General features: G+C 39.8%; 1 long non-coding RNA gene across 1 annotated transcript in view; it reads left to right on the top strand.

Annotated features, from left to right (window-relative positions):
- The window catches only part of LOC114010267 (uncharacterized), a 104,750-nt gene that overhangs the window by 82,595 nt on the left and 6,066 nt on the right, over nucleotides 1-16,089 (top strand). The window contains exons 3-5 of the long non-coding RNA XR_008747455.1: nucleotides 6,015-6,091; nucleotides 8,812-9,004; nucleotides 11,321-11,363. This is a non-coding gene — a long non-coding RNA (uncharacterized LOC114010267). The remainder of the gene's footprint in view (nucleotides 1-6,014; nucleotides 6,092-8,811; nucleotides 9,005-11,320; nucleotides 11,364-16,089) is intronic.

Raw genomic sequence — 16,089 nt, 5'->3', positions numbered from 1 at the left:
GCCCTTCTTTGGTTTTAGGAGAGTATAAAATCTGTAATTAAGGCAATATAAAATTTTGGTTTGCCCCAAAGTGTAAGTAAAACTGAAAAAAATTCATTTCTTTGTATCTAAAGCAGCAGCCTTAATTGGAGATCATAGGTGATATTTAATGTATTCCTCCTATGAGGTTTGCCACTATGACTCAGTTGTAGGAGGTTGCCCTTGTTACAGATGGACCATTTTCATAGAGAGAATGTGATGTGATGTTGTCGACACCTGTCTGTCGACTCCAGGTTGTTGCCCAGGGCTACTAAAGCAGAGGGGCAGCCATCTAGATCATTACACTGATTTGTTTAGTGCTGTTTTCTTCTTCTGAGATGTACACAGTTCTTAATTTCATGCTAAGTCATCAATCACTTGACTGTAACAGGCATTTATACCAAGCTATACCTGTGCTATCAGCAATCACATTAATTGGAATGTAACAGCAGTATCTAATCTAGGCAGGCTATAAACAAGGCTCCATGAGATAAATGTGTGCACATTTCAGATCATTACCCACACACTCTGGTTTTGCTTTCTGTGCGAAAAGTGACTGCAATTTCTGGGCTTCTCTGGAAACACAGCATCTATCAAGAGGTATGAAGGTATGGAGCACCTGAGGGAGAAGAAAGGAACAACACCATAGTGCAAAGAAAATCCCCTGATATTCTGGAAGAGCTATAAATATTTCTGTGAAGGACAGTTGGAAAGAAAACAACCTTGGCTACAATTTTCACACTCATGTGGCTATTTCCAGAACAAGAATAGTGATGAGTATGGGAACAATGATGAGATAGAATGACAAAGCGACAATAAACCCCTCAAATTTGGCTCTTTAAAGGTCAGAAACTTTTTAACATTAGAACATTGAAGGACTGGAAAATAGTATAGCATACGCTATAAATCTTCTAGCAGAAGCCTGCAGAAAGCTATAAAAAAATCAGTTACAACATGCATATGATTGAATTTCAATGAATCACCATTTTATAGTGGCCATGACATGAGTTCTCCATTTTTCTCTGAAATTGAAGGTTAAGAGTGGTACACTATTTCACAATGACCTGATATTTATACAGAATTCTAAAAACAGCATAAAAGAAAGAGGAAAAATAAAGGAGACATACTAAAACCTATGTAAGATAGTAAGGCGGCCATCATTCTGTTATATGTATATAGTTAACTGCCTTGCTTTGGCAGCGGTAGCTTTATATAGAACATACCTAAACAACATATCCAAAATTTTTTGGCGAGAAGTAATTTTGATTTAATTTTTTTAAATGACCAGCTCAAGCTTTGATTTCATCGTGGAATTGATCGGTTTGCAATATGGCATCAAGACTGCCAGGACAATTCTGAGAAATGCCAAAAGAAAGTAACGAAGACTCTTACAGCTCTACGAGCTTTAACTTCTGGCTGGAGGTATAACCTGTTACCTAGCAACAGTGCTAAACTTCCCTATATCAGGAAGTTTCACATGCCAGTTGACTTCTATTTTCCCTGTGCTGAATCAATAGCCATACACGTTGCAATTAATAATACTCCCATGGGGTTGGTACCTGGCTCTTATGAAGATAATGGTGGCTGATCCTGCTGTACATAACCATAGTTATGTGTGGTGTATGAAATATGTAATATGCATTATAGGCCTAATTTAGGAAGTGATTATTTTTCCAACCAAATATAAAATTAATTGCACCATCCTATTTGGCTGAAAAAAAAAAAAAAAGGTTTAATAAATTTATGAAAGCGAAAACCATTACATTCATAGCGCAGGAGTGTGAAGGGGAAAAGCATTACAGGCCTCTTAGAATGGGATTTAGGGACTATGGTCCATTTTCTGATTTTACCACTGACTTCCAATGTCACCTGGGACAACTTCTTGTGATCTTGGTGCCTAGCATACCTTTCTTGTCACATAAAAATGTTTGGTTTCAAGCAAAATTCACTTACATTTTTAGGGGCTCAGTTCTAACACTTTAAAGGTATTTTGGTGCTCAGGGTAACGAGTAACAAGAAATAAAAAAGTAAATACAGCAGGCCAAGTAATATTAATAACAACAATAATAATAATGTATATAAGTGTCAAAAAATCTGCACTGCCTCCTTTTGATAACACGGCTGAGACGACAACAGATGATCTGGTAGGTATTTGAACGTAAACCCTGTATGTGAATAGAATATCAAAAATTGTCTGTTCTGAGAGGATGTTTGCCCTAAAACTGATAATACAAGCAGAAAACTAACAATGACAAAGTTTGCCTAAGGCTCCCTTACCCTGATTAAACACTAACCTGTTCACATGAAGGGATTGTCCAGAAAAAAAGGTGTCATCTTGAAAAGAAGCATGGACACTACTGGGTGCAAAAGGGAGGGGCTCACACCTTGGGGATTAGCTATAGAAGGGTGTTAGAAATTTGGTGTTCATTAACATTTTTTGCATGTCTGGTGGTGGTGTTTATCTGTTTGAATGCTGATACTGTATCCTGAATGTGTAGTTCAGGATAACTATGCATTTGCTGGGTAATTATATGTCATTAGTAAATCAATAACTGCTTCCATCCCACTTCCCACTGCTTCCCTGTATCATATACAGTGTTATTTATACCCTTAAAACTAAAAAAAAAAATAATTAAAAAAAATGGAAAAACCACAGTAAGCTCAAACAAAATAATAAAAAAGCTTTAAAAATAAAAATACAAGGGACAAGATTTCTTTTGTAAGTTGTAATTAATTGCACTTGCATGGTTAAGATATGATGTTGACAAAGATTACTGTAAAATTCCTTTTTGCTGGCTGAGACATGCCACCAACTAGCAGTCAGGAGAGCACAAGACCTGTCTTGCATCTGATGTGGATTTTTTTATGCCAATTTAGTTTCTTATGGTATGAACCCGTGATAAGAAGAAAATTAACAAAATAGTAACTTTGATACTGTATTTATATGGAAATTTTTGTCTGAAATTATTTTGTTCCATTGTACTAATTCTTCCATAAGCACAAAACCGAAAAGACACTTCCCTTAGCAAGACATTCTGGGCTGGGCTTTTTTGCACGTGAAGTACAGAACTTGCACATGCCTGAGGTGAAGAGTGCTGTGGTGGTTTGGCTTCTGCCCCGAGTTTGGTCTGCCCTCAGGTCTAAGTGTAATGTGAGTATGCATGCCATGGCAGGCCCTCCGAATTTGGTATGGGCTCTAGTGTTGCCTGGTGTTCCTTATGCAAGAGCTCTGCTTTCCAACTGCAGCTGGAAATCTGTACATTTATGGTGATGCTGGGAACAGTACATGGAATTGCTGAGGCACAATTGCTCCACCACGGGGAAGCTTTCTCACTGGCGACAGAATGTGATGGAGTTGTACAGCTTTGGGAGTGTCGTTTCTCTATGAGACACTGTTCCACACGATGGACATACTGGTTCAGAGGGAGCTGCATTGATGGTCTCTATCACCATACTCCCAAGGTGTGAAATGCCTTCAAAGTGCACTGTATCCTTTACTTATCAAAAAGAAAATTTCATGTTAAGATGGGATACCTAAGTGGAAAATATGGTTTAGTGGTAACCATTACAGATTTTGGACAGACTAATAACTGGGCTCACTTCAGGGGTCAGCGCTTGTACATTGGCCACAGATACATAGGAGGTACATCAGTTGGTTTATTGGTACCTTGTGGTTTCAGACTTGATGTGGTGATAAGAACAAGCAGACACAGCACAAATCACTGACAGAAGTATTTGCATACTTGTTCTTAGGTTTCATTGGGTATGAACTTGACTCAAAACTGAAAGCTCTTGAGGTTGTGGGGTTTTTTTCACTCTTGAGATTCAGCAAGAGTTTTTCAAAATTGTTCCATAAAATAATAGGAATTAGGGGCATTTCTATGATAGCAATTACAAATTCTGTCTTTTCTGGACAAGCTGATGTTTTGATTTTGTTTGGGGGGAACTGAAATGACTGAAGGCCTATGGTAGGAAGAATAACTACAAGTCATCAGTATGTCTGCAATAGCTCCATCACAGTAACCATAACATAACCTTGAAAGAACAGCCGTGTTTCCCGAGATGAACAGTCTGTAGCAATCACAGAAAGGCCTGCTGCACCTCGAGCTTAATCACAGCTAGTGGTAATAGCGAGAAGGATTGGGAGTGTTTGTGTCCACTAATGACTGTGGCTAGAACAATGCATTGCAGTAGAGCAAGAGGGGTGTGGGGGGGCAAATATGCAGTACATTTACATTGCAATTGTGTCCCTCTCATGCTGTTTTGTATTGGAAGGAGAAGAATAGATCACAACTTTTGTTTTATACCAAGACCAAATTCTACATTGATACGCATGTATTTTACTTGTTACCTGCAATAAACCCAACATTGTAAAGAGCTTAGCACCTATTGGGCAGTATGTATGGGGATATGGGGTATTCAGCTCATGGTATCTTCTGGGCCTCATATTGTTCAGCTAAGTAATAGGCCTTTTATTTCAGGCTAGTTACAGCAAACCTGGCAGTTTTAAAAGACTTGACACTAAAAGCCCCATGATTTTAGCCACCTGAGAGCTGCAATATGTAACTACCATTAAATGCTCAGCCTGAAATGTCTCTTTTAACATAAAAGTGAACAGAGGAAAAAGGGTAAATTATAGTTCCACACATTTATTAGACTTCATAGATGCAAGTGGTGGATTTCATGTATCAGATCATCAGAACGTTCCAGTTTCTTCTGCTTGCCTGAAAACCTTATTAACAGTGTATAATGTTTTTCCTGTCACTTTTATTGTTTTATGTAAGGCTGGGTCATGATAAGGTCTTGTATAAAAAAATTACCTCTTCTTATTCAATAGGTTTGGTTCCCTGTTTAGCTTATCGATGTATTAATATATATGGTTAAGTAGGATGGGCTTGTAATAATCCCTTTTCTCCAGGCAGCACAATTTGCCAAGGCAGTAAAAGTGAGTGAGCTGGATTGTACCCTTGCTCACACCTCATCAGCAAATTGTTTCCTGCAGCCTAGTTCCTGGATGAGTGTTAGATGCGAGCAAATCCACCGAGGGCCATCAAAATGCACAGGTATTATTCAAGGCAGAGAATGAGAACAATCTGCCTGCCCAGATCTCTGACATCAACATTTAGCCTTATGCAACCTGTATTACTGCAGGTGATGTATAGGGAGGAAAACAGTCATATCGACCGTCAAGGGCCAGCAATGTTTCTTTCCAGGCTTAGTCAAAGATACAATTGGGTTCATGTTCTATAAAACAAAATAATTATGTTTGGAATTACCAGGGACAAAAGATATGGATACTCACAAGGACAGTTTTACTAGACACTTGGTATTATGACTCTATATTAGTTCAGGATGATAATTTCTAAAGAGAATTTTATTGATTTTTTTCTTGTCAAGTTACTTGTTCAGAGCCTTGGCTGTGTGGATCACCACATCTCATCTGAAATAGGCAACATAACTGCTGGTCACATTCATCCATGGTATGAGCCTATTGCAAATATGAATTTGGCCTGGTACGCTGCTGGGTGTTTTTGAAGAAATAGTTTGAGATATACCCCAAAGGTTTCCATCAGAAAGCCAAATAATGCCAGGCTAGGAGTCCACAAAATCTTATTAGAGGGTATTTTGCTGCATTCCTTTCACAGGTAACTAGCACAAGTAAGACCCAAAGAAATGGAATTTTATATCTCATATATTTAATATAGGAATTTTTAAAAAAAGACTAATGCATACAATTTTTGGCAGGCTTAGTGTGAAAAGGAACAAAGAGTCAGAAATTAAATGGACAGAAGAATATAAGTGCAATACTGCTTCATTCATATAGACAGAAAAAAAAAGATTTCTGTTATGATGGCTGGCCTCTGTCAAAAGATGAAAGGATTTGATTATAATATGTAACAAAGCAGGTATAATTTGTATTAATATATTTTAAGTAAGTAGACTTAGAAGTTCATTTTACCTTTTCTGATTTTTTGTTCGTTTGTTTTTTTTCACAGGGAGTTTTACAGAGTTCAAGAACTTACACTGAATTCCTCCCAGATAAATTTCTTCCCTTGTGTTCCATTTAACTAAGGTAAGAGATTCCACTATGTGGTAAACTAACTAATTTAGAAATTTATTTAGCTATCTGTAAGTCCATAAATTAATCCATCAATTTCTTTGCCCTAATTCTTATTAATCTATATGCCAGATGCATTATCACACTTCCAATTTTATTGAAATGAGAAAGAGGATTACTTTTTTTAATTCCCATTTGTTATCAGTGCAGCAGTCCTGGAGTATTAGAAGTCCGTGTCTCTGTTTAGTTTTTGTAGTCTGATTATTGCCCACTGCTTAGAAACAACTTCTGCAATACCCAGGGCTGCAATATGGATCCCCATTCAAGTATTAACTAGCCTATCTTGGACTCCATTAGCATTTTTGACATAATTAAATTGGCAACATTGAATTTTGAATTTCAAGAGCGGTGGAAATAAAGTGACTATCACTGCTCCATACTAGGACGATCTTACAAGGAAAGACTAGCTCTCTTTTTTGTGTTGAGATAAAAGGCTAACCCTTGGATTACAATGTTTGGAAACAGACTTGCTTGAGTTAACAACAAAAGGCATTGCCAATGGGTCTTGAAATCCTGGCTGTGTTTGTAGCCAGTACTTCAGGATTACTCCCAGGGTTGCTGTCCTGTATGGAGATCTCATTACTTTCTGGTATGTCTGCAAGGATGGAAATGAAGAATGATCAGATTTGCTGTTGCTGTTCAAATTACGCTTGGATTTTTGAGTCTGACAGTGAATCAGGCACGGTTTTTTTCCTGGTATTTCTACCCACATTTCTTTTGTGTGCATTTACATGTCTGTACTCCCACTTTGACTGACTTACCTCCTGCAAGGAAAATAGAACTTTTAAAGCCTGGGAGCTCTTCTTAGCCCCCCAGAAATGAGGTTGTACTTTGAAGTTTGTAGGGTTGTCCCCATAAAAGCAGAGGAGAGAATGTAAACTTGAGCACTGGTAAGCTCAGGCTTTGTGGTAGAAATCTTACACCTATAAAGGACTTGGTTACTACTGCCCCACGGTTACAGGTGAGCAGATGGGAGTTTCCTCTGCCCACGTGTCACTTCAGACAGACGTGAGCTAGCTGGTTGTGTGATGCAGAGTATTGGTGATATTACCAGGCTGAGGCTGTGCTGGCTTGATTTTAGGAGGTCGCTTGTGCAATAGCTGTATATAGAGACACAGTTTGACCGTTTCTTAAGAGGAGTTACAGGGCCCTCATTACAATTGGTGTTTAAGAATAAGGACTTCCAGAATAAATGAGTGGTTTCTTTTATGGGTACAGTTTGAAGTGTTTTCTGGAGGTTTTGAAGTACTTCAGGTGCAGAAACAACTTGTAATTTTGGCTTTGCTTGTGTCATTGTCCACTCAGCCCTACTAAGAAGGCCAAGGGTACAGGCACCCTCACGTTGGGAGTTTTGTCAAACAGAACATTTCTGTGCTAGTTAGCACTGACACAGGAGTTAGAGAAAAGGAACTGTGAGCAGGCAGGAAATTCACCTCCATCTCTGTCTAGTAGAAAAGCCACATTTTTTTGTGCTTTCTTTGTGCTCTGCTTCCTGTTCTCCTTTTCCACTGCTATGCCGATAAGGTTGATACTGGAAAAACACTTCAGGGATCCAAGTCTTGCCAAGGTCAATCCTGACTGTTAGCAACGGGAACTGGAGTTTGCATGTCCATTTATCACTGGGTTTTTGAGGCCAATGATGAAGTGTGGAGCACTTCATTTCCGCCAGTAAAGCCACCACCGCTAGAAATGACAGTGTGTGGGAAGAGTACATTCTATGCCTTCTGGGTTTCTGTCTCTGTTGTGACAAGAGCAGAGGTGGCTAATGGCCTCAGTGGTGCTGTATTCTTGAGGAAGGTGAGCTGGTGGCACATGTCCCCTCCTCCCAAAGCCCAGCCTCCTGCCTTTGCCCACGCCAATGACCAGCTGTCAGCTGCTTCTTCGGCCGGGCTCCCAGCGAACAATTCACAAACTGGCTGCCATTGTGAAGATGCATTCATCTCCACAGCAACCTGCTCCCTCATCAGTGTCTGTGTGGGCAGGCATCAGACCAGAAAATTCCCTGTGTGAGCTGGATTTCTGCTTTCCCTTTCAGTGCAATTACATGTTTTTCAATGCAGGGATCTTTACTGGTTGCCGGCAATTCCTGTAATGGATTGTGTCTCTGCCAAAGTCATATATAAGCGTGACACAAATTATCATTCTGAGTAAAGTCGTATATTGCATTACATAACCCCCTAAAGGAAAAAAAAAAAAAAGCAGCAGCTAAAGCAGCACTTATATTTATGAACAGTATTTCACGGTATTAGTTCCATTTAGGCTGTAATGCTGCTCTGACACAGATGTTTAATCTGCTCTTTATTTTCAAGAATGCCATGCTAATGTCATCCAATAATTCTCATCTCAAATCTACCAGCATACTCTCCCCCAGCCCTTTGGCTAATCACTGTGTTAAAGATTTTTTCATAAATCTTTCAAGTGCTGTAATGAATTAGCTGAGCCTTTTTTGGTTATGTTTTTGCTGTTTGGTTAGTTTTTTTTTTTAAAGTGGTGGGCTATGATGGGACTGGCTGTTGTGTAGAGGCAGAGGGGAAGCTTTCTGGCAGGTTACAAGGATGTATCATCTGCTTAAAGTCAGAAAGCAGGAAATAGCACAGTGTCCAAGTTGATTTGGGTATTCACAAGTTTCAATATAGTGGCTGGGCATATCATTAAGCTTTCCTCTCTCTCTGCAGGTGTGCATCCCTTTGCTTCCCTAGGAGGTGCCAGTCAGCTAGAAACACCCTGTTTTGGGCACTTCAGTAACTGATGACTCTTAACAGTTTCCATATTTCATTTGATGTCAGTAGGAGGGAACTAAAGCTTTGCCATAGAAATAGCCACTATAGGATCCGGCTTTTCCAGGATACTCTTCATTTGGTCACTCAGGTCAGTGGGATGGTTAATGAAGAATGATGCTTTTCAGTGTATTTAAATACCACTCCCCTTGTTTTTCCTCCACACTTTGGAGTTTTTGAGTAAAATGTGTAAAAAGACATCTGCATTTTGGATCTTTACCTGTAAGTTTTTATTGGTATTTACATGCCACTGTTAAATGTTTGCTTATACTCATTTCAATATTTGAAATATTTGCAGTGGGTTTAGTGCTGATGTCAAAGATAAATCAAATATAGAAAATTGATTCCAAAACATCTGAAATGCTTTTACTGATAATAAACAGCACAACAGGCTGGCATCCTGCATATAATCAGCAAGGAAAAAATCCACTAATGCTATCAACCCAGGCAGGCATTCATATTTTTAAACCTAATTAAAAAGGTTTGCTTTTTATTTATATTTTGGGCTGATGATTATAACTTCATGGAAAATGAAAGACATCTTTATTTGGATCAAATGTACTGCTGTCAATTTAAAAATTGTAATCATTCCACAACAGTTTTCAGGAAAATACCCAAGTACTGGTAGATATGGTGAGGAGTACTGTTTCTCTGAGCGTGGTTTTACTCATTTTTTTTCCACTAATGTATAGCCTTTGACATTCATTTGTTGTACTTCAGCTGAGCTCTCTACATGCTGTACAACCGTTAATATCCACTGCATGGAGAAAGAAGGAGCAAAACCACAGGGCTCAGAGCCTTTCTCAAAGCCAAAGTACTGTTGCTCATTCAATACAGGGACAGCTGACAGAACTTTTACTAAAACTACTGTGTCTATAAACCTTAGGTTTGTGTATACGCTATCTTAGAAATAGAAAAGCTGACGTATTTTCATTCTGCACTAGGCAGTGGCTGGAGAAAAGACATAGACCAGACAAATAAAGACTCCATACATCATTTAGTTCCCGAAGCACAAGGTGACTCTGCTGAACCATTAGAATAGACTGCAGGTAGACTAGCCTCCACACCGCACTTCACTGCTTCTGCAGTGAAGGGTTCATCTGATTTCATTGGTGTCTTGCTCAGGGTTTCATGCTGTGCAGCAGAGAGAAAAGTTTGGCTTCTCTGTGTGTGTGTACCTGTGTGTTCCTTATGCCTATACAGCATCCTGCACTAATATTTTTCATGTCATCACTCCTCTAAGGCACCTAGCAAGTCAGGGAACAGCACACAGTGATGCAGAGCATTTCCACATCAGCCCCAGGAATTAAATTCCCAAGCAAGTGTTCCCAAGCATATGAATACCTATATCTATATATTGGAGTACTGGATTCCTGAGGATGAGGCTGATGAAAAATGACATGACATATGAGGCAAGGGTATTTTATGCCTAGACTGTTGCTAGTAAAATAGCAGCGTATGCCTGAAAATTCATGTCTTACTGATTTTGGGGGTCCAGCAACCCTGGCTTAAGTGTATATTTGAGTCAGAGCCACAACCTGAAACTGCTTCCTACTTGTACAAGTTAAAATGTCACCTCTAGACCAGAATCCAAGACCCAACACAGTCCTCAGCCCTTTGGCACAGATCTTTTACAGTTGCCCCTGATTAGTCCCACGCCATGCTCACTCATTCTTTTGCAGCTGAAGAATCTTGCATCTTTTCTGCAACTGAGTGGGGGGCAGCTTATGGAGAAAGGGGTTGGGGGAGCTTAATGTGCATACCTTTAGTTGGGGTGCTGTCCTGGGTAATGAGACTTCACATGCCCCCTAGGCTGAGCGCTGCATCTCTCACTTCATGGATAAATGCTGTAATTGCTAGGGTTAGTCTCCAAGAGGGGTCAGCCATCACCATTACCACTGAGTGTAGATGGAGATGGCTGCAGAACTCACCACTGGCCACTGCTGTCAGCAAGTGTTTAAGGATACGCCGTGTGCTTCTCATTGCTCTAGCCCTTAAGGTCACTGCTGTGTAGGATAACACAGCCAAAGGTGGTCATATGTGTCAAACAACTTTACATACCAAAGCCCTTCACTAAGGAAAATTTACATCCCTAGCTAAAACTTTAGATGTTAGATCTTTTTTAAAAGACTGCCAGCTCCCACCAGGCTCCTTGTCATATCTGGTTCCCTCTAGGCAGAATCCCACAGGCCAAGCCAAGCCCTGAACACATTTCACTGACGTGCTCACCTGTATCTCAGGCGAGAAGGACAAAGCACAGGGTGGAGATCTGTCAGATCCTGGTAGCAGGATGCACATCAGTGCTGCAGAAGGTACAGAGTAAAACAGAGTGACATGGCTGTGTGTCACCTTTTGCAGTAACAGAGTGCTCTTGTTTTTGTATCATCTTCATCTCTCACTACTCTAGGTCCTGCACTGAGAGAACACTTGACAGCGGCTGGAGGAAGCAGGTGAGTGTGGGGGGGTGCAAGCGTGCATGTGCACAGCTGCAGGGCACCGTGCAGCACAGAAACAAGGCTGTGCTCATGCCTCCTCTCTCACCCTGCCGTGCTTCCCTTGTGGGGCTGCTGAGGAGACCTTTTGCTTGTGCTCACTGCTGACAAGGTGGGGGGTGGCAAGAGGTTACCGCTTAGTGAGGTGCCCACTGCCTCTTTGCTCCTTGGGCAGGAACGGCACCGGCAGTGCTCCGAGCACCCCCTGCCCTGTTCCCAGCCCACACCACGCTTGAGGGGCTGTGGCTGGGGGGGCCCTCAGCCTGCAGGCCAGTGAGCACTGGAGGTGATTTCATCCAGTGACACTGCAGCTGTGCACGGTTTCTGTTCTACAGAGTGAGTGATTTTCAGTCACACTCCATTTGTAACCTTGACTGCCAGATTCCTCTCTCTAGGAATGGGATTCCTTCTGGAAACAGGCCACTGTGAAAACACCCATGTGTCTGTGAGAGGCACGTCATTTTGGGAATGCAAACAGGGGTGCGAGTTTGTGGTGTGATCCTGACACGCCTGCAGGTGAGGCAGGGCTGAAAAGCTTTAAGCCGAAAAGCTTAGATAAAAGGACACCCACCATTGCTGATGTGTAGTCAAATGTGACAATCAGGTTACAGTATCATTTGCTACCTCCCAAAACAAAACAACTCTCATTGAAACTGAAAAAAAGAAAGATCTAGTAATAAAAACAGCAGTCCAAAGCTAGACAGGCTCAAATTATATTTGTTACTAACAGCTAGTGGGTACCTGAGCAAAAACTGTGCCACCCAAGCAGTCAATAAACTCTCTTTCAAACTAATATTAGCAATTAATAAAATGATATTTTTTAATAACTATGCCAAGGGAAAAAATGCAAAACTGCATGGGAAGAGTTTAATTAATATCCCTAAACACTATCTTCCCAGAGAGACAACAGAGACAACAGGCATCTGTATTCACTAATTGGGAAAAAATATCTGCTGAGTTAAATGGATGTAATTAAGAGTAATGTCTTGAGGCTTGCTTTTAAAGTCCTTTTGCTGCTTTAAAAAAATCATCTGGGACAAGTTTTCCACTGAAGAGACCAGTAGTTTGTTTGACCGAAGTGTCTAAATAAACAAAAAGTTTCCAAGAGATTCAGAATTCAGCATGCTAACTCACATGGGCAAAATTCAGTCAATAACAGGAAAATCTACCTCCAGATAGCTGTATTAACCAGAACCCACACACAGAAGAAAAATCAAGTGGAACTTTTTTCAAATTGAGGGTTATTTTGAGTGACACTGAAAGTGGTCATTTCAGTGTGTAATTTGGGGCTTAAGGGAGTGCAAGAGAGCAAAGTACTGAGAATGCAGAGTTAGATTAAGAGGTGGGAAAGAACCAAAGATGAGAATAAAAAAGTGAGGCAGGAGATTGTACTGAAAAATCTTGCAAAAGGCAGAGAATTGCATCAAAAAGTGTCAGACGTCCCGAGAAAAAACATGGAGTCAGCACGAGACCCACTGAAATGAGCTGTGCACAGAGGAGCACCTACTCCACTTGGAAGAGAACCATGCCAGGAGATGAGACTCCTCCTACCTGAAAGATACTTTATTCCACTTAGTATCCTCAGCTGTTTTCATCGCCATAAAAAATTAAAAAGGCAAGACACTCTCCTAAGATCCGACAATAAACTGATAGTTAAAGGACAGCTTTAGGATTATGATACTCTCTAAATCAAGTTGAATCAGCCCACAGACTTGAATATTTTATCAGTCCTCTGGCCATAAAGATATCGGCTACTCTGGATAAAATGAATGTCATTTTTCCCTTTCAGCTCTATGCAAGCTGCATCCTGCTTTGTCATATTTGGCTTCTGCTAAAGTACTGTTCTACCTCAAAACGCTGCCTGTGGTTCAAGCTTTTTCCCCACATAAACCCTCCATGAGGTGAAACAGGGCCTCCTGCAGATTTAGGCAGAAGCTAGTTGTTCTGGTGACATTTCTGACTTTTAAAATGAGGGAGCTGGACATGAAGGAACACCTCATGTGTTCTCACTCAGTGCCGCTGGCACATGATAGTGATGCTCTCAAGGCTGTACATAAGGTCTCTTGCCCTGTCTCTAGAATATCTGGGAATACTGACACCTTTCCCCTCCTGCATTGTTCCCTTCTCCTCATCCTACTTCAAAAAAAAAATGCCACCCCCTCCCCCAAACAAGCACCCAAACCCAACTTACCACATCCATAAAGAAAAGTAGCAGCAAGTATCAGTCCCTGAAGCCTCTGTGTAAAACATGAGAATTAGAGTGAATGCTACATCGTTACTCAGTAGCATTTAATTTTGGAGGTTTTAGGCTTCAAGCTTCCAGTAGCTCTCTGCAAGAAGGTGCACATGTATAAGGACTCCAATGATCTTACTCTGGAGAACAATGCTTGCTGCTATTCTTTCTCCTCATTGAAAGCAATAAATTCCCTGAAAGCAAAAATATTGATCTGAGCTGAATTTGTGCTCTATCCCTGTTCTTTTCCTAATGGCTAATGCTATGGCTGCAGTCACTACGGTTTTGCACAGCAGATACCTTCTAGGTGGATGTCAAATCTTGTCATTATACAAAGCTTCATTGCTTGTGTCAGAAAATACTAATGCAGCCATTGTTTCAGCCACTGTACGTACGCAAAGTGAAATTTTCCTTTGACGGTCTGTGAGCTGGAACATTAACCAATATGGGGCACCCTGCATGCTCTAGTCACCCACCTACTACGTGAAATACTGTCAGCTCATGACAACTGCTTGCAGTCTTGTTCAGAGATTCTTTACAAATAAAAAAGATGGATGTTGTCATTTACAGTTGTTTTTGCTTATCCAGGAGGTGCTCCAATAGAGTATAGAAATATTCTCATGTTTTCCTTGGAAGCCTTACTACTCTTCTGCAAAGAAAACATCTTCCCTGCTCACTGGCAAATTGGCTTAACCCTTTTCCATTGCTGTCCACATTTGGATGGCAAACCAGTGATTCAACTATTCAGCCGGTTCAGATATTTTTGTAGTGAGAGTTTTATGGTTTGAACTCTGTTGACCGAGGAAAAAAGGTAAAGTTTGCAAAGTCAAATACTCTGTTCACCTTGTAAAAATCTAATTTGGCTTCCACAATTTTTCAAAATACAGTGACGCATTACATTTTCCCCCAGAATTCCATCACACGCATTATTTGTAGAAAATGAACTTGATCTGAAGCCAGATTATAATGGCACATAGAAGGAGGTTGTTACTTACAAGACATCTATGTAATTTGCAGCAGAAGCTTTGAGAACAAGGAAGGCAGTTATAATAAAAGGAGGAACAGTTTCACATTGGTCTTCTCTGGAAAATTGTCTACCTTCACAGGAATGCTCAGAACTCAAATAAATCAAGGTGTATGTATTCCTAAAGTACAACGATGATGGGAAAAGGAAATAAATTCCATGGAGAGGGGAAAGAAAAAAAAAAAAAAAGTAGTCAGCAGGCTCTGGAAAAAGTAAAACAATATTTGAACAAGGAGAAAAATATGGAATACCTGCTTCTTAACAACAGCCTGCATTTTCTATGTCCAATGCATCACAGGGTGCACTGAGAAACATAGCAGGTGATTAAATAAGACTGCATCATTATATGTATAAGCATGGGAGTGAAATCACAATTCCACTTCTTCAACACTTCCATAATTTCTTAGTATCCGAATATAATTTTTCAAATGTAAGGATCTTTCTTCAACAATCTCTGTGTGTGATACATGTATCTGATTTATTGCTTCATCTTATTGAGATTTAAAGAGCTATTTAGTAACGTGCTTTGAATCCTTGCTGTTCAAACTTTCCTCTGTTCTGTGTAACAGGATGAGCTGAAGCATAGCACTGTGACTGTTAGGTGTTATGGAGCATTTAACACTAAAATAGAAAATAATAAGAAATGATTATTTGGGAGATCTTGCAAACATTCCATGCATCAGGTACACAAATTTACAGGAAAGTTTGAGTTAAGATAACTGTTAGAATAAATGACACTGTAAGTAAGTATTTAAACAAATGAAATATTCTGAACTACTTTCAAATGAAGGACCAGTGGGAATGCTAGTAAAGCCACTGTTTCAGAGACCTGGATGGAAATTTCTTTATGAATTGCTGAATAATATTTCAGCTGGATCTCTGAGAGAGGGCTATGTGATACTTTTTTGGTCTGGACCAATTATCCTGGTGTTTTATAAAATAATAAGAATAGGATTCTCAATTAATGTCAATATTTCATCACACCTATAGATTAATATTTGTATAATTTTTAATGTGGCAACTTTAATTATTAAAAAATTAGAAAACCAGATGGAATTACAAAACAGCAACAGATTACTTAACTTTTGCCTAGTGGGGTAAGTAGAACATACCACAGAATATATAAAAGCAGACACCAATGAGACACTATACATCCATTAGTATGCAGGAAGTTTTCGGATATCAGTTCTTATCAGACATAAACATATGCCTATCATTCTTATTAAATTAACCCAGCAACTCATCATGCTATAATCCATAGCATATAACATCATAGCAAAAATTAAAAGAAGTACACTATGATGCTCCCCATAAACCAGTGAAATCGGTCACCAAATTATGAGATGGACAAAGAGTGAAAAAAATAACTGCTATTATTTTACAAAGGAGTATGAAATTTGAGTTAGTTTGAAAACACTAACATCCTT

Source organism: Falco peregrinus, chromosome 5, assembly GCF_023634155.1.
Source record: "Falco peregrinus isolate bFalPer1 chromosome 5, bFalPer1.pri, whole genome shotgun sequence".
NCBI lineage: Eukaryota > Metazoa > Chordata > Aves > Falconiformes > Falconidae > Falco > Falco peregrinus.
This window is presented reverse-complemented; position numbering and strand designations above follow the sequence as displayed.